Here is a 24,232-nt window from a genome sequence, read left to right on the forward strand (position 1 = left end):
CCTGATGATGGCTTCAGTGCAGGGGTGTGGGTGGAGCTCGAGCTCATTTATGTATGCTGTGCAGTCTGCTTACAAATGCAGAGCTCATCAAAGACGCACAGCCCACTTGTTACATATGCAAATCTTATCACATATGCACAACCCACTTGTTACGTATGCACATGTCATTACGTATGCAGAGCTCATTACATACGCACAGCCCACTCATCACACATGCAAACCTCATCGCATATGCAAAACTCACTCATTGTAGATGCAAACCTTATCGCATATGCAAAACTCACTCGTTACATATGCTAACCTTATCACATAGGCGCAACTCATTATATGTGCAAATCTTATCACATACGCACAATTCACTTTCTATATGCATAGCTCATTACACACATACACAGAGCTCATTACATATGTACAGATCATTACATGTGCAGAGCTCCCAGGCAAAGCTGGGCTCCGGGTGGGGACGCGGCTGCAGGGGGCATTAAGCAGGAAGGAGCTATTTGTAGGCGCTCACCTCAGTATTATTACCCTGTGGGGGGCATTCTTGGCCCACAGCACCTTCTGCTTGCTCCCCTCTCTAGAGAGACCTGATTCTTGGACCCTGCCGTTTCCAGGAACATTAGTGTGGGAGAGACACAGTAACGACCTGATAAGCGCATGTTAAATGGAACTGACTCTAAAACAAAATCAAATCAGCCTCATCCCTGGACTAGGATGAATTTCCAAGAATGATCAAGGAATTGGGGGCCACAGCCAGTTAGAAGGAAGGGATCCTCACGGCCACCGTGGAGGGCTGGAGGGCCAGCCTCGCCTTGGGCCTCTGCAGGGGCAGTGCCCACGGTCAGTGGTCAGTAGGCCGAGGGGTCGGCGGGGCTGGAACCGAAGGCAGTCGTCCTGCACGTTCTGAACAGATGCAACATTGGTTCATTGCAAAACTTTTCTTAGAAAAAAACAAATACGGCTTAAAAAAAAGGATGGTTTCAGTATCAAGCACTGCCTTTTGTGATCCTTGCCTTGGGCCTTGGACGTCTCTCTTACTGCTTCTTATATTTACCGTGACTGGTGGTGGGAGAGAGAAGGTTCTTGGCCAGGGTGTCCAGCGCAGGCCCTAGGACACAGTGGCTTTCAGTGGTCATCGAACACTTGGCGCATGGAAGGGCTAAGTCCATGTGCGTTTGCTTTATCTTTCTTTGGGCTCAAAGGAGTTGGCAGTTTCTTTGGAAGGAAAGCCATCGGCAGAGCAGACAGAGGGCCGGAGGGGGAAGGTCCATAATTCGCAGGGTGACCTTGTTTCCGACATAAGAGTGTTGGTCCCGAGGACTGAGGCATGAATGTGAATGGAATCAGGTGATTTAAATGACTGACTTTCGGATGACCGCTTCCTGATGTGGAGGTTTGAGTTTTTAAAGACAATATATTATTGACGCACAGACCTGATAAAGCGAAGCAGAGTTTGTGGTGACAAGATCAGTAACAGTTGCCCCAGAAGAGACGTCCCGCTGGTCGTGGGCAAACCTACTTACGGTTAGGATATCCTGGCAGTCATACAGTTAACAACACTGTTGATGCAAATGAGTAATAGCTTCCCGAGTGCTTAGGGGCGGTGTTGTAAGGGCTTTCCACATGTTAATTACCTTAACCCTCCCCCCAGCCCACGGGGCCTGGATAGTGGCACTGCTGTTAATAGATTAAAAAACAGGTGCAGCGAGGTTAAGTAGCTGGTCTAAGGTCACACAGCCCGTGAGAGGCAGAGCTGAGAGAGGAAACGAGGTCCCCGTCACGGCAGCCCGCTGACCAAGGGCTCTACCTTCGCCGTGCTGCCACCACCTGAAGGGTCTCAGCAGGTAAGGGGGGGTGTGCACAAAGTCAAAATATTGTGTGGATGATATTCACATAATTTAGACTAGAATCATGGGTGAGAATCCTTACCTGAGGCTTTACCACTTGACTGTCAGCCCTTCCTCCTCCAGAAGGGATGGTAAACCCCGTCCCCCGCCCACCCCGGTGGTGGGAAGGCGGTCCAAGGACCCCCGAGAAGGCTGATTTGGAAAACGGGCTCCTCCAGTGGCCGTGCACGTGGCCCGACGAGGCTCTGGTTACCCCCTTCCGTTTCTTCCTGTTGGAGCGCATCCTTGAGTGGTCCTCTTGGCGAGGGCCTGTGGGCAGCCCATTGGTCTGGGTCCTCCCCTCCGTCCCAGTGGGATGAGACCCCCAGGGCGTGTGGGAAGCTCTGTCGGGAGGTGGCGGCGGCCGCGCGGTTCCCCCACGGGTGTGGCCTGTCTTTCTTCTTCCGCCGCCGTCCCCATCCTGGGCCTTTACCCACTCGGGCACCCCAGCTGGGGGTCCTTCCCCCACAACAGGCAGCCCCGCGTCTTTGCTGGAGGGCTGCCCTCGGCCACTGGAGCCGCTCTGCGCGGGAGCCTGGACGGTCAGAGGCCTGGGAGGGTCCCGGACCCCTAGAGCGCTGTGTGAGCTGCTGCCGCTTCACTCCTGCTCTGCTAGCGCTTTTATTGTTCCGCAAATCGTCTCACTTCCTGCTGGTATTTTTAAGCTTCCTTTGAATTTTAAAAACATAGAAAAACTGTGAAAAGTGTTATAGGCTCCAGTGTTTCTAACATCTCACGTCGCACTGACTCTATTTTTGCATTTTCTCTCACTCGTGCGAGCTTTGTTCCTTGTGTGCCTTGTCTGAGGGAATCGTCTTCCCGCGGGCTGGGGGCTCTCTGCGGCCGCTGAAGAGCATCCTCCTTCCCCCTCCCTCTCTCTCTTGTTTATTTATTCATTGATTTATTTATCTGTGAGCTTGGTCAGTTCCTTGGAGGGTCTATATGTGCAGCTGCTTTAAGTTATCGGCTGCCCCTAGGTTTCCAGGGCCACTGGGGCGGATGTATTTGGACTACAGACCTTCGGGAGGGCCCATTTGCTGTCCGGCCTTCAAGGGGAGACTGCTTTACCCGCTCTGTAATACCGGGGTTGAGACCAGCAGGTGTTCTTCCTGCCCCTCTCAGTGTGGGTTTCTTCCTTTTCACTCCTGTGCTGCCGGCCTCACCCATGGAGGCCCAGGTCTGTCCCCGGGTCTCCATGGCTTTGGTTTGGGGGGGGCAGACGCTTGGCACCACCTTCCTGGCGGTGTCGGCACGAAAGGGGAGCAGGTCTCCCAGGCGAGTCGTTGGCCCTTAGACCTGGCAGAGGTTGTGGCAGACGGCCTCGTGTGTCGACCCCCTGACCCCCAGTCTGCTCTGACCCCATCCTCGTGTGCAGCCCATACGCACCCAGGGCCTGGCCAGCGCCCTCCCCGCTGACCTGCAGACCCCACCACAGCAGGTCAGCGAACATCTCTCCCAGGACTCCCATCCTGCCGGCTAACTCTGCCCATCTGGGTGTCAAGCGGCTCGAGCCGTGTCCGCCCATCTTCTCTTGCCCTCTGGGGAGGGTGCGTGTGTAACGCTCACCGCCCGAGGGGCCTCCTTGCGGGCTGTCTGCACAATCAGAATGAAAACCCTTGCCCAGCTGTGGCTCTCTGAAAGGAATGAGGCGCCTTCGGGAGGCTGTGTTTTTACATCCAGAGGGGCTGAACCCCCAGCAGCAGTCTGGCCGCGAGAACGTTTTAACTGCGCTGGTCTGTGGGGAGGCTTCCCTTGACTCTATTCTTCAGCCCCAAACACACCTCCATCCCTGCTGGGACCTTCAGCCCTTCTGGGGGTCCGCCCACTGTCCTGGCAGCACTGGGGCTGGAGAGGGAAGCCCACAGAGCGGGACGTGGCCCTGGCTCGTGCCTGTGTGACCGCAGCACATGCGGGAGGAGGGCCGAGCACACACCTGAATCCAATCACACTCTGGACACACGGGGAACTCTGTGCCTCAGTTTCCTTCGCTGTGAAACGTCCACCAAACTACCTCCTGGGGGAGTGGGGAGTGATACCCACGGAGCCTGTCTTTATCCCAGGGCGTCGCTCGATAAACATTCACTCCCCACCTTCCCTCCCGGCCCAGGAGCCCCGGGCTGGGGTGGGGGTGCCCCCTGCTCCCCGCACGTCAGCTCCAGGACCGCTTTCCCTCTTTGTTTTCCTCTTCCCTCTCCCCGCTGTCAGGTCCAAGTTCAGAGGTCAAGAGCGTGGGCTTTGGGGTCAAAAGGGCAGCTGCAGGGACGGCCAGCTGTGCACCCACGGAGTGCTGTGCGCAGCCCGGGGGCACAGCCATCCCCATATTCCTGCTGTTCTGTCTTCTTCACCCCTTCCTCACCTGTCCTTGGGGAAGGGGCTTTAACTTCCACCATCTCTGCTGGGCCAGCGCCCTCCCCAGTGGAGGTTTCCCGGGACGAGGGTCTTTCCGTGTGAACGCCAGGACTGTCCCAGGGGATCCGGCACCGGCTGGCCTCCCTGTCTCTGCCCTGCAGCAGCTCTGGCGAAGGGAGGGCTGAGGGGATCCGTGCGGGAGCAAGGCCCGGAGGAGCCCCCTGTGGCTTCAGGGCGAGCAAAGCCCCCCAAAGCCCAGCCACATGGCTACCTGTCCTCCAGGGCCCTTCAGACGGCACCTGGAGTGACCTGAGAGCACGGGTCCTGGTGTCCCCACTGCCAGAGGCCCCTCCTCTGCCCTGAGGACACGTGAGGACACCTCGGCAGCCCCGTGAGACCTGTGGTCCGGCCCCTGCCTGTGTGGCCACCTGCTGCCTCTGCTCTCAGGGGCTGGATGGCTCGTGGCCCCCTTGCCCTCCTCCTCTACCTTCCCTCCAGGCTGTGACCTGCCCAGGATGCCACCGCTTCTCCTGGGCTTAGCGTCTCATCTCTCAGTCTCACCTTTGTGGTAACCTCTTCCAGGGAGTCTTCTCAGACCTCTGGTCTGGGTTACCAACCCCTCCCTCAAGCGTCCTCAGACCCTGGACTTTGTCAGCTCTCCCTCTGCAGAGTGACCGTCCGAGTGGTCCTGCCCTCCCAGCCGTCCACCCCGGCCGTGGGCACAGAGGCCCTCTCCTGTCTGCCTCTTGACCCTCAGGAAGCATCTGCGCCACCAGCACCTTGTCCGGCTGTGCGAGGTGAGTGATGGGCGTCTCCATGCTGCCTGGTTGAGCATCTCCTCTGTCTTGCCGTTAGTCGTAAACTTTGCTGCTCAGTGACATTTGTCTGCCCTTTAAGATAAATGTAGATTCCTTCTAAATTCCCATTAACATTTCGTGTGTCAGAACAAGGAAGCCTTTGTCTCTTCTGTCTTCTCTCAGGAGCTGAGAGGAGCTGGGAGACGGCTCCGTGTAGAATGTGGGACCCTCTCCAGGCTCAGCTCGCGGTGGCCTCAGTGCGTCTGTCAAACACCTGCCGCCATCCTGAGGTTCTCCGTTACGGGAATCACAAAATCACCCACGGGCAGCGCACACATTATAACCCTGGAAGTGGTCTTCCTGGAAGTCTCAAGGTGAAGCGTCTGAGATGAGGCTTGATGCACGAAGTACAGATGTTTACTTCAAATGTTAATGAAAGAGGGAAAGCGCGAGGCATGTTTTCTTTAGGAAAAGCATTCTGGCGGGGCTGCGTGTCTGGCAGGGCTGGTACAAAGCGCTGGTTCTGTGGTAGCTCCCACGCGGCGGGTTGGGTGGATGTAGTGAGCGCAGACCCTGGTGTCCTCCTCTGTCCCAAGGGGATGCAGCAGGAGGCCTCTGGATTCTGAGAGTCTGAGAGGGGGCACGTGTGAAGGGCACAGACATGACCCCCAGTGAGTGACAGCCCAGAACCCCCCGGGGACGCAGCACGTGTGTTCACTGCTTCTTGATGGTAGTGTTGCCTCTTCCAGTGTGACTTTCGTGGTGGGAAGTGGAGAAACCAGGTGTTCAATGCTTTGAAATCAAGGAGCTACTTGAACGACCCGAGACCTTGTTAGAAGGAGAAAGACCTCGTAGGTGTTTTGTTTAATGGAAGGGGAGACCAGAGGATGTGGAGAGAACTTCGGACACTTCACTTTTAGGCAGGGCAGGGCCGCTAGGCCCAGGCTGAGTCTGTTCTGCGCCATCTTGTGGCAGGATGCTGAGAGGGTGTGGCGAGCCCAGGGTGACCGCTTCCTACTGGGAATCACTGCCATCAGGCCACAAGCATCCGCGGGCGGCTGCAACCTCGGGCCACGTGCTGTGGCTGCCCTCTGCTGCTGCAGATGCCTGGCCACAGCCCCGCAGTGGACACGCTTCTGGACAAGGTCTTGGGGCAGCAGCAAACGTCCATCTCAAAGTGAGACCATGAGATGGGCATGGCTGCATCCGCATCCTCAGCTGCCTGGCTTTACCTGCCCCTTGACCAGAGCCTTCCCATCCTCCCAGCCGCAGGTCCACCCATGGCAGCTGCCAGAGAAGGTGAAGTGGGCCCCAACCCGTCAGTGACTCAGCCTGCAAGCAGGTGGACGCCAGGGTGTGTGATCACATGTGTGTGTATGTGTGTGTGCGTGGTGTGTGTGTGCGATGCAGATCAGGGAGGAGGGCTCCTACATCTCGAAGTTGCTTCTCCTCCCTGCTTGTGTGCAGCGTGGGCCGCAGGCCTTGCGGTCCTGGGTGGAGGAGAATGATGCCTCAGGTCCTAGCTCAGGATGGGAAGCAGTTGCCCCGCCCCCTCTCCTTTCCTCCCTCAGGGCATGTCCGTTCCCCTGTGAGCTTTGGAGGAACATGGCCCCATCAGTGATTTGGGAGGGATGCTCCTGCGTCCTAGCTGGGGAGTGGTGGGCATCCCCTTCGGGTGGAGGGCTGTGGTCGAGGCCGCCTGCCCCCGAGAGCAGTTACCCATGGTGGGGGAACACCAAACACCTTCTCGTTTTAGTCTGTCTTTGGCTTGAGTTTCCATGGAAACCCCTGTTGCAGGAAGCACAGGCCCATGAAAGTTTTCCAACCATCATTATTTTCAAGAACCTTGCTGCCCGCTTCCTTGCTCGCATTCAGATATGTTTCCATGGAAACTGGAACGGAAACTGTCAGTAGGAGAGGAAGTCAGATTTGGCTGTTCCCACGGCGTCCGCTGGGGCTGGGGAGGGCGGGCAGGAAGGCCCAGGGGAGTAGGGGGCCCCACCCTTGGGCTGGGCTCCTGGGTAGATGCAGTTTCCACCACACTGGGAGGATGGGGGCTCAGAGGCAAGCCCTTGATCTTTGGTGACTCCTCTGCCTGGAGTCGTGATGGCTTAAGGCTTTGGAAAGGGAGACCAGAAAGGGGAGGAAAAAATTGCTGAGAGTCTTTTATCCCAAAGTGCCTCACTGTGCTCAACAGGTGGGACTATTGAAGGGGAGGCAGGGACCTAAGCCACTCGGCCAAGTCTTGTGCCTGTGCCACCCTGCAGGTGAGAGCAAGGGTCCGTGTGTAGGACACCGGAGGAGGGGGTCCTCATGGGCCGCCTGTTCCCAAGGCTCTGGTGGGCCCAGAAGTGGGGCTCCCATGACCTTGTACAGCTCCATGACGGGCAAGGTCCTTATTGTCTGTGCGTGTAGCTCAGTGCCCTCCTGGAGTGGGTTAACGGCGGGCCCCTGCCCTCCACAACGCCACCTGGTACCCGAGAATATGCCCTTATTTGGATTGTTACAGATGTAATTAAATTAAGGATCTTGAGATGAGAGCATCCCAGATTTATAAGTGAAGGGAGAAATAGACAATTCAACAGTAATATTTGGAGACTTGACTACCACACTTTCAATATTGGATATAAAACCAGACAGAAGATAAATAAGAAATAGAAGACACAAGCAATTCTATACATAAACTAGTCCTCCCAGGCGTCTATAAGACATCCCCCCCAAAAAACCCAGCAGCACACACATATTCTCAGGTGCACGTGGAACCTTCTCCAGGACAGACCATATGTTAAGCCCACAAAACCAGCCTCACTAAAGGACAAAAACTGTGTGATTATCTCAACAGATGCAGAAAAATCATTTGACAAAATCCCATACCCTTTAATAATGAAATTATTCAACAAATTATAAGTGGGACAGAAAGTCTCACCTGATAAAGGCCATTTATGGAAAACCCACAGCTAATGTATCAAACCTAATGGTGAAAGAGTCAGTAATTTACCTTTAAAATCAGGAATAAGACAAAAGTGATGCTACTTACAGGAAATGTCCAGAACAGGCAAATCCACAGAGAAAGTAGATGGTCGCCGGGGGCTGGGCTGGGTAAGAAGAGAACGGGGAGTGACTAATAAGGGTGTGAAGATTCTTTTTGGGGTGATAAATTGTTCTAAAATTACATAGTTCTGGTGATTGTACAGCTCTGTGAATATACTCGACCCCTTTGAATTATACACTTAAAAAGTGAATTTCGTAGTATATTAATTATATCTCAATGATGTCGTTCTAAAAGAAACGCAAACAAGCCAAACTCTGATGTGAGAACTGAGGATGGTGGCCATCCTGAAGGGCGTGCGTGGTGGCTGGAAGGGGCCTGGGGGGGTGTGGGTAGTGGCTGGAAGGGGCCTGCGGGGGGAGCGGGTAGTGGCTGGAAGGGGCCTGGGGGGGTGTGGGTGGTGGCTGGAAGGGGCCTGGGGGGTGTGTGGGTGGTGGCTGGAAGGGGCCTGAGGGGAGTGTGGGTGGTGGCTGGAAGGGGCCTGGGGGGGGTGTGGGTAATGGCTGGAAGGGGTATATGGGGCGGGAGCGGGTAGTGGCTGGAAGGGGCCTGGGGGGGTGTGGGTGGTGGCTGGAAGGGGCCTGCGGGGGGAGCGGGTAGTGGCTGGAAGGGGCCTGGGGGGGTGTGGGTGGTGGCTGGAAGGGGCCTGGGTGTGTGTGGGTGGTGGCTGGAAGGGGCCTGGGGGGGGTGTGGGTGGTGGCTGGAAGGGGCCTGGTGGGGTGTGGGTGGTGGCTGGAAGGGGCCTGGTGGGGTGTGGGTGGTGGCTGGAAGGGGCCTGGTGGGGTGTGGGTGGTGGCTGGAAGGGGCCTGGTGGGGTGTGGGTGGTGGCTGGAAGGGGCCTGGGGCTGTGTGGGTGGTGGCTGGAAGGGGCCTGGGTGAGTGTGGGTGGTGGCTGGAAGGGGCCTGGGGGGGGTGTGGGTGGTGGCTGGAAGGGGCCTGGGGGGGTGTGGGTGGTGGCTGGAAGGGGCCTGGGGGTGGTGTGGGTGGTGGCTGGAAGGGGCCTGGAGGTGGTGTGGGTGGTGGCTGGATGGGGCCTGGTGGGGTGTGGGTGGTGGCTGGAAGGGGCCTGGGTGTGTGTGGGTGGTGGCTGGAAGGGGCCTGGGGGGGGTGTGGGTGGTGGCTGGAAGGGGCCTGGGGGGGGTGTGGGGAGTGGCTGGAAGGGCCCTTGGGGGGGGTGTGGGTAGTGGCTGGAAGGGGCCTGGGGGGGGTGGGGGTGGTGGCTGGAAGGGGCCTGGTGGGGTGTGGGTGGTGGCTGGAAGGGGCATGGGTGTGTGTGGGTGGTGGCTGGAAGGGGCCTGGTGGGGGAGAGGGTAGTGGCTGGAAGGGGCCTGGGGGGGGTGTGGGTGGTGGCTGGAAGGGGCCTGGGGGGATGTGGGTGGTGGCTGGAAGGGGCCTGGGGCGGTGTGGGTGTCGGCTGGAAGGGGCCTGTGTGTGTGTGGGTGGTGGCTGGAAGGGGCCTGGGGGGGCTGTGGGTGGTGGCTGGAAGGGGCCTGGGTGGGTGTGGGTAGTGGCTGGAAGGGGCCTGGGGGGGGAGCGGGTATTGGCTGGAAGGGGCCTGGGGGTGGTGTGGGTGGTGGCTGGAAGGGGCCTGGGGGGGGTGTGGGTGGTGGCTGGAAGGGGCCTGGGGGGGGTGTGGGTGGTGGCTGGAAGGGACCTGGGGGGGGTGTGGGTGGTGGCTGGAAGGGGCCTGGGTGAGTGTGGGTGGTGGCTGGAAGGGGCCTGGGGGGGGTGTGGGTGGTGGCTGGAAGGGGCCTGGGGGGGTGTGGGTGCTGGCTGGAAGGGGCCTGGGGGTGGTGTGGGTGGTGGCTGGAAGGGGCCTGGGGGTGGTGTGGATGGTGGCTGGAAGGGGCCTGGTGGGGTGTGGGTGGTGGCTGGAAGGGGCCTGGGTGTGTGTGGGTGGTGGCTGGAAGGGGCCTGGGGGGGGTGTGGGTGGTGGCTGGAAGGGGCCTGGGGGGGGTGTGGGGAGTGGCTGGAAGGGCCCTTGGGGGGGTGTGGGTAGTGGCTGGAAGGGGCCTGGGGGGGTGTGGGTGGTGGCTGGAAGGGGCCTGGTGGGGTGTGGGTGGTGGCTGGAAGGGGCCTGGGTGTGTGTGGGTGGTGGCTGGAAGGGGCCTGGTGGGGGAGAGGGTAGTGGCTGGAAGGGGCCTGGGGGGGGTGTGGGTGGTGGCTGGAAGGGGCCTGGGGGGGTGTGGGTGGTGGCTGGAAGGGGCCTGGGTCGGTGTGGGTGTTGGCTGGAAGGGGCCTGTGTGTGTGTGGGTGGTGGCTGGAAGGGGCCTGGGGGAGGTGTGGGTGGTGGCTAGAAGGGGCCTGGGTGGGTGTGGGTAGTGGCTGGAAGGGGCCGGGGGGGGGAGCGGGTATTGGCTGGAAGGGGCCTGGGGGTGGTGTGGGTGGTGGCTGGAAGGGGCCTGGGGGGGGTGTGGGTGGTGGCTGGAAGGGGCCTGGGGGGGGTGTGGGTGGTGGCTGGAAGGGGCCTGGGTGAGTGTGGGTGGTGGCTGGAAGGGGCCTGGGGGGGGTGTGGGTGGTGGCTGGAAGGGGCCGGGGGGGGTGTGGGTGCTGGCTGGAAGGGGCCTGGGGGTGGTGTGGGTGGTGGCTGGAAGGGGCCTGGGGGTGGTGTGGATGGTGGCTGGAAGGGGCCTGGTGGGGTGTGGGTGGTGGCTGGAAGGGGCCTGGGTGTGTGTGGGTGGTGGCTGGAAGGGGCCTGGGGGGGGTGTGGGTGGTGGCTGGAAGGGGCCTGGGGGGGGTGTGGGGAGTGGCTGGAAGGGCCCTTGGGGGGGTGTGGGTAGTGGCTGGAAGGGGCCTGGGGGGGTGTGGGTGGTGGCTGGAAGGGGCCTGGTGGGGTGTGGGTGGTGGCTGGAAGGGGCCTGGGTGTGTGTGGGTGGTGGCTGGAAGGGGCCTGGTGGGGGAGAGGGTAGTGGCTGGAAGGGGCCTGGGGGGGGTGTGGGTGGTGGCTGGAAGGGGCCTGGGGGGGTGTGGGTGGTGGCTGGAAGGGGCCTGGGTCGGTGTGGGTGTTGGCTGGAAGGGGCCTGTGTGTGTGTGGGTGGTGGCTGGAAGGGGCCTGGGGGAGGTGTGGGTGGTGGCTAGAAGGGGCCTGGGTGGGTGTGGGTAGTGGCTGGAAGGGGCCTGGGGGGGGAGCGGGTATTGGCTGGAAGGGGCCTGGGGGTGGTGTGGGTGGTGGCTGGAAGGGGCCTGGGGGGGGTGTGGGTGGTGGCTGGAAGGGGCCTGGGGGGGGTGTGGGTGGTGGCTGGAAGGGGCCTGGGGGGGGTGTGGGTGGTGGCTGGAAGGGGCCTGGGGGGGTGTGGGTGGTGGCTAGAAGGGGCCTGGGTGGGTGTGGGTAGTGGCTGGAAGGGGCCTGGGGGGGGAGCGGGTATTGGCTGGAAGGGGCCTGGGGGTGGTGTGGGTGGTGGCTGGAAGGGGCCTGGGGGGGGTGTGGGTGGTGGCTGGAAGGGGCCTGGGGGGGTGTGGGTGGTGGCTGGAAGGGGCCTGGGGGGGGTGTGGGTGGTGGCTGGAAGGGGCCTGGGGGGGTGTGGGTGGTGGCTGGAAGGGGCCTGGGGCGGTGTGGGTGCTGGCTGGAAGGGGCCTGTGTGTGTGTGGGTGGTGGCTGGAAGGGGCCTGGGGGGGGTGTGGGTGGTGGGTGGAAGGGGCCTGCGGGGGTGTGGGTGGTGGCTGGAAGGGGCCGGGGGGGGGTGTGGGTTGTGGCTGGAAGGGGCTTGGTGGGGTGTGGGTGGTGGCTGGAAGGGGCCTGGGTGTGTGTGGGTGGTGGCTGGAAGGGGCCTGGGGGGGTGTGGGTGGTGGCTGGAAGGGGCCTGGCCTGGGTGTGTGTGGGTGGTAGCTGGAAGGGGCCTGGGGGGGGTGTGGGTGGTGGCTGGAAGGGACCTGGGTGTGTGTGGGTGGTGGCTGGAAGGGGCCTGGGGGGGGTGTGGGTGGTGGCTGGAAGGGGCTGGGGGGTGTGTGGGTGGTGGCTGCAAGGGGCCTGGGGGGGTGTGGGTGGTGGCTGGAAGGGGCCTGGGTGTGTGTGGGTGGTGGCTGGATGGGGCCTGGGGGGGGTGTGGGTGGTGGCTGCAAGGGGCCTGGGGGGGGTGTGGGTGGTGGCTGCAAGGGGCCGGGGGGGGGTGTGGGTGGTGGCTGGAAGGGGCCTAGGGGGGTGTGGGTGGTGGCTGGAAGGGGCCTGGTGGGGTGTGGGTGGTGGCTGGAAGGGGCCTGGTGGGGTGTGGGTGGTGGCTGGAATGGGCCTGGGTGTGTGTGGGTGGTGGCTGGAAGGGGCCTGGGGGGGTGTGGGTAGTGGCTGGAAGGGGCCTGCGGGGGGAGCGGGTAGTGGCTGGAAGGGGCCTGGGGGGGTGTGGGTGGTGGCTGGAAGGGGCCTGGGGGGGGTGTGGGTGGTGGCTGGAAGGGGCCTGGTGGGGTGTGGGTGGTGGCTGGAAGGGGCCTGGTGGGGTGTGGGTGGTGGCTGGAAGGGGCCTGGGTGGGTGTGGGTGGTGGCTGGAAGGGGCCTGGTGGGGGAGCGGGTAGTGGCTGGAAGGGGCCTGGGGGGGGGTGTGGGTGGTGGCTGGAAGGGGCCTGGGGGGGTGTGGGTGGTGGCTGGAAGGGGCCTGGGGCGGTGTGGGTGGTGGCTGGAAGGGGCCTGGGTGAGTGTGGGTGGTGGCTGGAAGGGGCCTGGGGGGGGTGTGGGTGGTGGCTGGAAGGGGCCTGGGAGGGTGTGGGTGGTGGCTGGAAGGGGCCTGGGGGTGGTGTGGGTGGTGGCTGGAAGGGGCCTGGTGGGGTGTGGGTGGTGGCTGGAAGGGGCCTGGGTGTGTGTGGGTGGTGGCTGGAAGGGGCCTGGGGGGGGTGTGGGTGGTGGCTGGAAGGGGCCGGGGGGGGGTGTGGGGAGTGGCTGGAAGGGCCCTTGGGGGGGGTGTGGGTAGTGGCTGGAAGGGGCCTGGGGGGGGTGTGGGTGGTGGCTGGAAGGGGCCTGGTGGGGTGTAGGTGGTGGCTGAAAGGGGCCTGGGTGTGTGTGGGTGGTGGCTGGAAGGGGCCTGGTGGGGGAGAGGGTAGTGGCTGGAAGGGGCCTGGGGGGGGTGTGGGTGGTGGCTGGAAGGGGCCTGGGGGGGGGGGGGGTGGTGGCTGGAAGGGGCCTGGGGCGGTGTGGGTGTTGGCTGGAAGGGGCCTGTGTGTGTGTGGGTGGTGGCTGGAAGGGGCCTGGGGGGGGGTGTGGGTGGTGGCTGGAAGGGGCCTGGGGGGGGTGTGGGTGGTGGCTGGAAGGGGCCTGGGGGGGGGGGGGGGGGGGGGGGGGGGGGTGGGGGGGGTGGAAGGGGGGGGGTGGGGGGGGGGGGGGGGGGGGGGGGTGGGCTGGGGGGGGGGGGGGGGGGGGTGGGGGGGTGTGGGGGGGGGGGGGGGGGGGGCGGGACGGGGCCTGGGGGGGTGGGGGGGGTGGCTGGAAGGGGGGGGGGGGGTGGGGGTGGTGGGAGGGGGTGGGGCGGGTGGGTGGTGGCTGTGTGGGTGTGTGGGTGGGGGGGGGGGCCTGCGGGGGTGTGGAGGTGGCTGGAAGGGGCCTGGGGGGGTGGGGTGGGGGGGGGAAGGGGCCTGGTGGCTGGAAGGGGCCTGGGGGGGTGTGGGTGGTGGCTGGGGGGGGGCCTGGGGGGTGGGGGGGGTGGTGGGGGGGGGGGGTGGGTGGCTGGGTGGAAGGGGCTGGAAGGGGCTGGTTGGGGGGGGTGGTGGGGGGTGGGGGGGTGGGTGGAAGGGGCCTGGTGGGGTGTAGGTGTGTGGAAGGGGGGGGGGGGGGGGGGGGTGGGTGGTGGCTGGAAGGGGCCTGGGGGTGGGGGGGGGGGTAGTGGGGGGTGTGGGTGGGTGGGTGGCCTGGGGGGGGGGGGGTGGTGGGTGGTGGCTGGAAAAGGGGCCTGTGGTGTGGGGTGGGGGCCTGGGGGGGTGGGGGGGGGTGGTGGGGGTGGTGGCTGGGGGGGGGCTGGGGGGGTGGGGGGGGGGGTGGGGTGGCTGGGTGGGGGCTGGGGGGGTGTGGGTGGTGGCTGGGGGGGGGGTGGGGGGGGTGGGTGGGTGGGTGGCTGAAGGGGCCTGGGGGGGGTGGTGGGGGGTGGTGGGTGGTGGGGGGGCTGGTAAGGGGCCTGGTGGGTGGGTGGGGGGGGGGGGTGGGGGTGGGGTGGGGGGGGGGTGGGTGGGGGTGGTGGCTGGAAGGGCCTGCTGGGTGGGGTGGGTGGGTAGTGGGGGGGTGGAAGGGGGCTGGTGGGGGAAGGGGCCCTGGTGGGGGGGGCTGGAAGGGGCCTGGGTGGGTGGTGGCTGGTGGGGGAAGGGTGGGTGGGGGGGTGTGGGGGGTGGTGTGGGGGAAGGGGGCTGGGGGGGTGGTGGGTGGGTGGGGGGGGGGGGGGGGGCCTGGGTGTGTGTGGGTGGTGGCTGGAAGGGGCCTGGGGGTGGTGGGGGTGGTGGCTGGAAGGGGCCTGGGGGGGGTGGGGGTGTGGCTGGAAGGGGCCTGGGGGGGTGTGGGTGGTGGCTGGAAGGGGCCTGGGGGGGGTGTGGGTGGTGGCTGGAAGGGGCCTGGGGGGGGTGTGGGTGGTGGCTGGAAGGGGCCTGGTGGGGTGTGGGTGGTGGCTGGAAGGGGCCTGGTGGGGTGTGGGTGGTGGCTGGAAGGGGCCTGGGTGGGTGTGGGTAGTGGCTGGAAGGGGCCTGGTGGGGGAGAGGGTAGTGGCTGGAAGGGGCCTTGGGGGGGGTGTGGGTGGTGGCTGGAAGGGGCCTGGGGGGGGTGTGGGTGGTGGCTGGAAGGGGCCTGGGGGGGTGTGGGTGGTGGCTGGAAGGGGCCTGGGGGGGGTGTGGGTGGTGGCTGGAAGGGGCCTGGGGGGGTGTGGGTGGTGGCTGGAAGGGGCCTGGGGCGGTGTGGGTGTTGGCTGGAAGGGGCCTGTGTGTGTGTGGGTGGTGGCTGGAAGGGGCCTGGGGGGGGTGTGGGTGGTGGGTGGAAGGGGCCTGCGGGGGTGTGGGTGGTGGCTGGAAGGGGCCTGGGGGGGGTGTGGGTTGTGGCTGGAAGGGGCTTGGTGGGGTGTGGGTGGTGGCTGGAAGGGGCCTGGGTGTGTGTGGGTGGTGGCTGGAAGGGGCCTGGGGGGGTGTGGGTGGTGGCTGGAAGGGGCCTGGCCTGGGTGTGTGTGGGTGGTAGCTGGAAGGGGCCTGGTGGGGATGTGGGTGGTGGCTTGAAGGGACCTGGGTGTGTGTGGGTGGTGGCTGGAAGGGGCCTGGGGGGGGTGTGGGTGGTGGCTGGAACGGGCTGGGGGGTGTGTGGGTGGTGCCTGCAAGGGGCCTGGGGGGGTGTGGGTGGTGGCTGGAAGGGGCCTGGGTGTGTGTGGGTGGTGGCTGGATGGGGCCTGGGGGGGAGTGTGGGTGGTGGCTGGACGGGGCCTGGGGGGAGTGTGGGTGGTGGCTGCAAGGGGCCTGGGGGGGTGTGGGTGGTGGCTGGAAGGGGCCTGGGTGTGTGTGGGTGGTGGCTGGAAGGGGCCTGGGGGGGGTGTGGGTGGTGGCTGGAAGGGGCCTGGTGGGATGTGGGTGGTGGCTGGAAGGGGCCTGGGTGTGTGTGGGTGGTGGCTGGAAGGGGACTGGGGGGGTGTGTGTAGTGGCTGGAAGGGGCCTGCGGGGGGAGCGGGTAGTGGCTGGAAGGGGCCTGGGGGGGGTGTGGGTGGTGGCTGGAAGGGGCCTGGGGGGGTGTGGGTGGTGGCTGGAAGGGGCCTGGCCTGGGTGTGTGTGGGTGGTAGCTGGAAGGGGCCTGGGGGGGTGTGGGTGGTGGCTGGAAGGGGCCTGGGTGGGGTGTGGGGAGTGGCTGGAAGGGGCTTGGGGGCGGTGTGGGTAGTGGCTGGAAGGGGCCTGGGGGGGGTGTGGGTGGTGGCTGGAAGGGGCCTGGGGGGGGTGTGGGTGGTGGCTGGAAGGGGCCTGCGGGGGGTGTGGGTGGTGGCTGGAAGGGGCCTGGTGGGGTGTGGGCGGTGGCTGGAAGGGGCCAGGTGGGGTGTGGGTGGTGGCTGGAAGGGGCCTGGGTGGGTGTGGGTAGTGGCTGGAAGGGGCCTGGGGGGGGAGCGGGTATTGGCTGGAAGGGGCCTGGGGGGGGTGTGGGTGGTGGCTGGAAGGGGCCTGGGGGGGGTGTGGGTGGTGGCTGGAAGGGGCCTGGGGGGGGTGTGGGTGGTGGCTGGAAGGGGCCTGGGGGGGGTGTGGGTGGTGGCTGGAAGGGGCCTGGTGGGGTGTGGGTGGTGGCTGGAAGGGGCCTGGTGGGGTGTGGGTGGTGGCTGGAAGGGGCCTGGGTTGTGTGGGTAGTGGCTGGAAGGGGCCTGGTGGGGGAGAGGGTAGTGGCTGGAAGGGGCCTGGGGGGTGTGGGTGGTGGCTGGAAGGGGCCTGGGGCGGTGTGGGTGTTGGCTGGAAGGGGCCTGTGTGTGTGTGGGTGGTGGCTGGAAGGGGCCTTGGGGGGGGTGTGGGTGGTGGGTGGAAGGGGCCTGCGGGGGTGTGGGTGGTGGCTGGAAGGGGCCTGGGGGGGGTGTGGGTTGTGGCTGGAAGGGGTTTGGTGGGGTGTGGGTGGTGGCTGGAAGGGGCCTGGGTGTGTGTGGGTGGTGGCTGGAAGGGGCCTGGGGGGGTGCGGGTAGTGGCTGGAAGGGGCCTGCGGGGGGAGCGGGTAGTGGCTGGAAGGGGCCTGGGGGGGTGTGGGTGGTGGCTGGAAAGGGCCTGGGGGGGGTGTGGGTGGTGGCTGGAAGGGGCCTGGTGGGGTGTGGGTGGTGGCTGGAAGGGGCCTGGTGGGGTGTGGGTGGTGGCTGGAAGGGGCCTGGTGGGGGAGCGGGTAGTGGCTGGAAGGGGCCTGGGGGGGGTGTGGGTGGTGGCTGGAAGGGGCCTGGGGGGGTGTGGGTGGTGGCTGGAAGGGGCCTGGGGCGGTGTGGGTGGTGGCTGGAAGGGGCCTGGGTGAGTGTGGGTGGTGGCTGGAAGGGGCCTGGGGGGGGTGTGGGTGGTGGCTGGAAGGGGCCTGGGGGGGTGTGGGTGGTGGCTGGAAGGGGCCTGGGGGTGGTGTGGGTGGTGGCTGGAAGGGGCCTGGGGGTGGTGTGGGTGGTGGCTGGAAGGGGCCTGGTGGGGTGTGGGTGGTGGCTGGAAGGGGCCTGGGTGTGTGTGGGTGGTGGCTGGAAGGGGCCTGGGGGGGGTGTGGGTGGTGGCTGGAAGGGGCCTGGGGGGGGTGTGGGGAGTGGCTGGAAGGGCCCTTGGGGGGGGTGTGGGTAGTGGCTGGAAGGGGCCTGCGGGGGTGTGGGTGGTGGCTGGAAGGGGCCTGGGTGGGTGTGGGTAGTGGCTGGAAGGGGCCTGGGGGGGGAGCGGGTAGTTGCTGGAAGGGGCCTTGGGGGGGTGTGGGTGGTGGCTGGAAGGGGCCTGGGTGTGTGTGGGTGGTGGCTGGAAGGGGCCTGGGGGGGTGTGGGTGGTGGCTGGAAGGGGCCTGGGGGGGTGTGGGTGGTGGCTGGAAGGGGCCTGCGTGTGTGTGGGTGGTGGCTGGAAGGGGACTGGGGGGGTGAGGGTGGTGGCTCTAAGGGGCCTGGGGGGCTGTGGGTGGTGGCTGGAAGGAGCCTGGGGGGGAGTGGGTGGTGGCTGGAAGGGGCCTGGTGGGGTGTGGGTGGTGGCTGGAAGGGGCCTCGGTGTGTGTGGGTGGTGGCTGGAAGGGGCCTGGGGGGCGTGTGGGTGGTGGCTGGAAGGGGCCTGGTGGGGTGTGGGTGGTGGCTGGAAGGGGCCTTGGGGGGCAGTGGGTGGTGGCTGGAAGGGGCCTGGGGGGCAGTGGGTGGTGGCTGGAAGGGGCCTGGGGGGGTGTGGGTGGTGGCTGGAAGGGGCCGGGGGGGGGTGTGGGTGGTGGCAGGTCCTGTCTCTTCATCTGGGTGCTTGTTACATGCGAGCGTTTGCTTTGTGAAAATTCACTGAGTTGCTCACTTATGATAAGTGGACATTACACTCCAATACAGAGTTTTAAAAAGAGATGAAAATAAATGTTGCCCTCAAGTTCTGTCCCATCTGACAGGTGCAGGGGGACAGGAGCCTTCTCCTGGCAGAGGAAACAGTGTGCGAAGGCAGAGAGGCGGGAGCCCTGGCGTGCCCAGGAGTCCCAGGTCCCAGCCATGAGTGCGCCTGGGGGGTGGGTGGTGTGCTTGTGGGCGACGTGGCGATGGGGGTGCCTGGGAGTGGGCGAGGTTGTTCAGGCTTCACTTCTCCCTCACCCTTTGCTCAAGGTCGCCCCCTATGGGGCGTCTTCCCGGGTACCTGGGGCTGCTACAGGCCTTCCTTGGTGCTTGGGGGATGCCAAGGCTGCCATCGGGGTCCTGGCCTGTGCGCTCCTCGGGGAGGGGCTGTGTCTTGGTCACGGCCACGTGCACAGCCCTAGGTAGGAGTAGACGTTTGTTGAATGGACGCATGAACACATGTGCCCTCACGCTGGACGCTGAGGCTGCAGCCCCACCCTCTCAGCCTCTCCTCCCAGCCCTGGACCAAGGGTTCCATCCTGTCCAAGTCGAGGAGCTAAGCCTGCCCCTCAGCACTGAGTGGAGCCCACCCAGCTTTCAGAGGGAGGGAAGCGGCATTTACTCCTGTGGCCTCAGCCCGGCGGTAACTTGGTCCACGGCCAGCACAGGGCTTACACCCTGACCCGGTGGCAGGACGGCTCCACTCCCTCCTCGCCCTTGGGCACCCACACCCACGTCGCCAAGGAGTCTGGACTTCCCCTGAGGTCCTTCCCACGAGTGCGAGTGCGGGCTGACTGGGAGTCCTTTCCCTACTTTACAAAGAGGAGGCTTCTCTGCACCCCGTCCCCACGCAGGAGCCAGGAGGCCCGCATGCTAGCAGAGCACCCCTCACCCCCAGGCCACCTCGTGTCTCTCCAGGTGTCCGTGCCCCTGATGACCAAGAAAATGCGTCAGGTACCTGCTACAGACAGGTGGGATCCTGCTGCGGGCCGTCCGGCGGGGACTCAGGCCCTATTCGTCTCCTTCCTGGAATAGTGGTCAAGGACTCAGGCGCTGGCCCGGCCGTGGTGTCCACGCCTGCGCAGGCGCCTGCAGTCGACCTCAGCTGTGACTGCACCTTCCTGACTCTCGGTGCAGTGCGGGTGCTGGGACTCCGTGCCTCTGAGGGCTGCCGGGAGGGTGGTGGACCCGCTCTGAGAACGGGGCCTGGCGGGCAGCGCAGCCTCCGCGGATGGGAGTGGTTTCTGTCTCTGCGCTGGTGGCTCGGTCTGCATTAGCATCACAGGAGTGCTGGGAATAGGGAGCAGCTGGGGACCGTGCAGGGCCGCCCTCTTTCCAGGTACTGCAGCTTCTCCTCCCTCGTTTCCTACCTGTGATCTCAAACCAAACCCCAGAACTTCATGGCTCGCGACAATCTTTCCACAGTTTTGATCTAAAAGCCCTGAAACCTTGAAAACCAGTGGAGACAGGTGAGCAGGGAGGAGGGTGCTGGGGCCCTGAAGACGCAGAGCCCTTCAAGTCCTGGGTGACCTTGGACGTTTCCCTGCTCGGAGGGCACAGCTCATTTTAATGCCAAGGATCTGGCTTTCCTCCTGGTTAACATTTAAATATAAAAGCATCAGCCAAAGTTTTAAAAGTAATTAAGCTTCTTTCATTTGTGCTGAACAACCTGAGGGGCAAGGAGCAGAGGTGTCATGTTTCTCCCCAAGGGCCTCACGTGCCATGGGTGGGCGCCCCTCCCCTTTCCTGGCTGCTGGAGCTGGGTCCTCACCCGCCCTTGAAGGTCAGGCCTTGCTCCTCTCTGCCCTCCCACTCATGGCCAAGGCTTGTCATGTTCGCAGACCACCGCTACCGCCAGACCCACCACCTCTCCTCCCAGCAGAGCCCACTGCCCCCTGGACATGTCCCCCGGGGTGGCCACGGGCTCCACCCAGCCTCTGGCTGACCCTGAGCTGGATCCCAAATGCCCCGACTACCAGACCCACAAGTGGGCGGCCAGCATCATCGTGACCCCACTCCCCTCAGACCCCAGGGCTGCCCCCCAGGGTCCTGCAGCCTCACAGATCCTTCTCCAAGGCCTGCAAGGACCCTGTCCTGGACCCCCCACTTCCAAACCCAATTCACCCCAGAGAGGGCTCCCGAGACACAGCTGCCCCTCCTGCCCCACGGAGCTCGTGCTGCCCTCCCTCCCCCCGCACCTCCCCCTCCCCCTCCCCCCGCCAGGCACTTCAGACAGCTGGTTACATGTGGAACCCCGTACAGCAGCAGAGGCACGCTTTTCCTTTTCCTTTTCCTTTTTTTTTTTTTTACATTTTCACTGATGTGGCAGGAAAGATGGCATTTTGTTTCCTGATCAGTGACAACCAGATGCACTTGCTGTGCAGTCACCAGAGGGGAGAGCCTTGCAGGGTGTCCCCTCCCCTCCCCTCCCCTCCCCTCCCCCTCCCCTTCCTTCCCCCTCCTCTCCCTTCCCCTCCCCTCCCCCTCCCCTCCCCCTCCCCTCCCCCTCCCCCCTGCAGCAGCACCATCCCAGTTACAGCATCCGGGTTTCAGAATATGCTTTAAAATGGGAGGCCTGGCACCCCGCTATTGCTTTTTTACTTTTCAAAGTCTTCTCAACTTTCTACTTATTTATTCAAGATTATTTTATAATCATGTCATATTAATCAAAAACTTGCTTGGATTTTAATTCAAATATGGTAAACCTATAAATAACTTTGGAAAGAGTTCAGTTTTATACATTTTTGTTTTCCGCTCTTTTCCTTAAAAATCATGTATTTTTTTTCCTGCTGCTGCTGTAATAAATTACCACAGACTCGGTGCCTTCAAACAGCACACGTGTATTGTTTTACAGCTCCGGAGGTAGAAGTCTGAGGTGGGTGGCGGGGCTGCTTCCTCCCAGAGGCTCTGGGGGAGAATCGGTTCCCTCCCCTTTTCCAGCACCTGGAGGCCCTGCATCCCTTGGCTTGCGGCCCCTCCTCCAACTTCAAAGCCCCAAGTGTATGTTTTCCAGGCTCACCATCTCTCTGAGCCCTGCTCTGTCCTCTCAGTTCCTTTTCTGACTCCAGTCTCCACCTCCCTCTTATACGGACTCTTGTGACGGCACCACACCCCCCCAGGTAACCCAGGACAGCCTCACATCTCAAGATCCTTCCCTTCATCACAGCTGAAGAATCCCTTTTGCCACGTAAGGTCATGACTCACGGGTTCTGGGGATCAAGAGGTGGATTTTGGGGGGGCGTTATTCTACTACCCATGGCATGCCTCTATTACTTTTCTTTCATGTGTCTCAGTAAACTCGTATAATTTTCTTACAAACAAATCTCTCAATTTTATAGAAACAATCCTATCAAAAATGCATCTTTTCTGCCTCTGTAATGAAAGGTATTGGGATTTCCTCTCCTACCTGATTATTGCTTCTATGTAGAAAAACTGCTGATTTATTTACATGGTCATATTTTCCACAGCTTTACAGAACTCTTATGAATTCTCATAGGTTTTCCTCTGATTATCTTGAATCTTCTGGGCATACCATCATTGCATCAACAAATCATGTTAATTTTAACTTCTCTGCAATAATTAGACACTACACGTCTAGGATACTTTATGGTACTGCTAGAACTTCAACAATGGTGACAGGGCATCTGGGGTTTTCTTCTGGGTTTTAATTGATGTGATATTAACTCCTTTGTAAGAGTCACCTCCATGGAAGGTGCCTATATAGGCAAGGTCAGTGGGGCAGCGGGCAATGCCCTGAGGGACAGGCGTCCGGACCGGGTCTGTGTGACGTCCCCCTTCTCAGTTTCCATCTCCACGGGGGGCTGACTCGGAGACTGAATCGCCTGAGGTTGAGGAACAGGTGCATTGATATTCCCTAGTGATCTCACAGCTCTCCCCTGATGGGAATGTCCCTCACCCTGCAGGGCGGCCAGCAGTCCAGGGTGATGGGGGGGCAGTCCCCCCGGCTCAGGTGCTTCTGTTGACAACCAGTAAGCCGGGCGTGATTGTCATAACTGAGCCTCTAGGTGACGGACAAAAAAAATTTACATCAATATCAGAGAAGACAAATTAAACCAATAATAAAAACAGTCTGGAGACCAGCGCCTGCCCTTATTCATGGGAGGACTCCCTTCTTGTGGGGGCAGTCACGTGGGATGAGCGGCTCGGGCCCTGTAGCCCCTTCAGAGCTTGGACACCGTCCTGAGCCTTCCTCTCCCTTGTCCCTTGTCCCTTGTTCCAAGGCTCCTCACCACCTGGGGCTGTGCGTGACCCAGAGGAGAACCAGGGAGGGAGGACGCCTCTCTGAGAGCCCCCAGGCCCCCCGGGGACCTGTTCCGCTGAGTCCACCCTCGGCCCCATCTCAGCCTCTCCGCCTGCAGCAGCACCACCTCTGCTTGTGGTCCGGCTGCCTGTGTCCTGGGAGCCCAGGGACCAGGGAGGCACCGTGTGCAACTCAGACGCCCCGATGGGCCTGGTGGGAGGGGCTGGGGATTTATACCCATCATGATGGCGACGGGTTTCACATTCCAGCAGACACTGCTCTTCTCTGCACTCCCCCTTGTCCCTTGGGGCTCCTGCACCAGGGTCCCCTCTCTGACACCCCACCCAGCGCCCCCCCCGGCTGGACTGGTGTGTGCGTGCACGTGTGCACACAATGCAGCCTGGGCACCCCAGCCAGGCGTGCCTCACGAACCCACACGCAAATCCTGTTTCCTGGGGAATCCCTTCCCTCTTTCACTGCAGTATTTTCCAAGCCGCTGTGAGCTGGTTTCAGGTGGAGAGAAGGACAGGAGTGCCCCTTACTCTGAGGACCCACAGCTGTGGAGGTGAGAGGGTCGGGTGACCTCAGAACTTCAGACCCCCTCTCAGCCCCGCACACCACAGCTCAGTGCTGACGACCCACCGGGGGCCCCAGGGGCCTCCCAACCCCGCGTGCGCCACGTGTTCGCTCAGGGTGCACGGTGGCCTGGTAGGTGGCATGACCCGCCTGGGTGACGCTGCGCTGTCCCCACTTTGCAGATGAGAAGCAAGGGGTTTCTGACGTCTGCCCAAAGTCACGGAGCGGCTGCAAGGTGGGCGGCCCCGCTGTGACCTCAGCGCCCGGTTCCCAGGGAGAAGGGGGCTCTCCTGCCGGGCTCAGCTGCCACCCTGGCGGCCGATGGCATCTAAGCGGGAAACCAGGGTCCCAGGGAGGGATGAGGGCTGCCAGTCTCGCTCTGCATGTGACCTATCACAGTTTCTGTTTTCTGAGAGTAGAATATGGCTTTGCCGCCGCGGCTGCCGATGGGAGCCGAGGCGGGAATCAGTGAAGTGGGCGCCGGGGACCTGCGGCCTGGGGAAGTTGCTGCTGTGTCCGGGTGCCCCCAAGGCCCCAGCAGTCCTTCCAGCCTGTGGCCCTGTCATGCCGATTGGAGCCGCTGGCCGTCACCCCCACCCAGACCTTCCCCACGGCCCCTCCCCAGAGCACTGGCCAGTTCCAGGGCTTGAATGAGTGAATTTCTGCAGGTGTCCCAACACCGGGCCGTGGGCTGTAGTCAGGGCTGGGCACCGTTCTCTGTGGAAACTAAAGCAGTTTTGTTTTCATGTTGATTTTAATGCGAATGGACATGCACACACCACACAATACACACATACAACACAAACACACCACAACATACTACACAGGCAAACATGCACACATGCACACACCACACACATGCACGCCCACTCCAATCTCCACCAGGTGAACGCGGTGCCTGAGCTCTGCTCTCTTCTCGTGACCACAGGCCTATGTGCTCAGAACACACACACGTTTGACGTGTTTGTGACATGTGTGCCGAATGGAAGCCGTGTGCTGTCAGAGGCACCCACACGGAGGAGGGTGGCGGGAGGGAAGTGATGGGACCGAGTTCCCACAAGGCAGTTAAGTGTCAGCATAACACCATCGTCTGCTACAGCGGATTTACATTTTTAATTTGAATTTTGTTGCTGTTGTATTTGGTTTGTGTTTAATTTACAAGAATGTTTTGTTTTTGCAGTCATATCGTTGACTATTTGTACATATGAAAATAGGATTATAAAGTTATAATAAGACTACTGACGTCAATACTGGGGATGGAGAGCCTGTGTCCCATGTCCTCCGCTTTCTCCCCACTCCCCTCTGTCTGCATCTTAAAGCACCGTCCAGAGGCGAGGGGTCAGCGAGCCGACCCCAAGGGCCGCTGCTTCTTTTGTCAGTAGTCTCGCTGA

The 24,232-nt window shown here is 62.8% G+C and overlaps 1 long non-coding RNA gene across 1 annotated transcript; it reads left to right on the top strand.

Annotated features, from left to right (window-relative positions):
- The first annotated feature begins 1,706 nt into the window (after window positions 1–1,706).
- On the top strand, window positions 1,707–22,797 carry LOC117308519 (uncharacterized). The gene is made up of 4 exons (XR_004522603.2): window positions 1,707–1,844; window positions 4,891–5,032; window positions 5,216–5,406; window positions 18,923–22,797. It is a non-coding gene; the product is annotated as an uncharacterized lncRNA (long non-coding RNA).
- The last annotated feature ends 1,435 nt before the right edge of the window (window positions 22,798–24,232 follow it).

This window comes from Tursiops truncatus, chromosome 16, assembly GCF_011762595.2.
Source record: "Tursiops truncatus isolate mTurTru1 chromosome 16, mTurTru1.mat.Y, whole genome shotgun sequence".
Lineage (NCBI taxonomy): Eukaryota > Metazoa > Chordata > Mammalia > Artiodactyla > Delphinidae > Tursiops > Tursiops truncatus.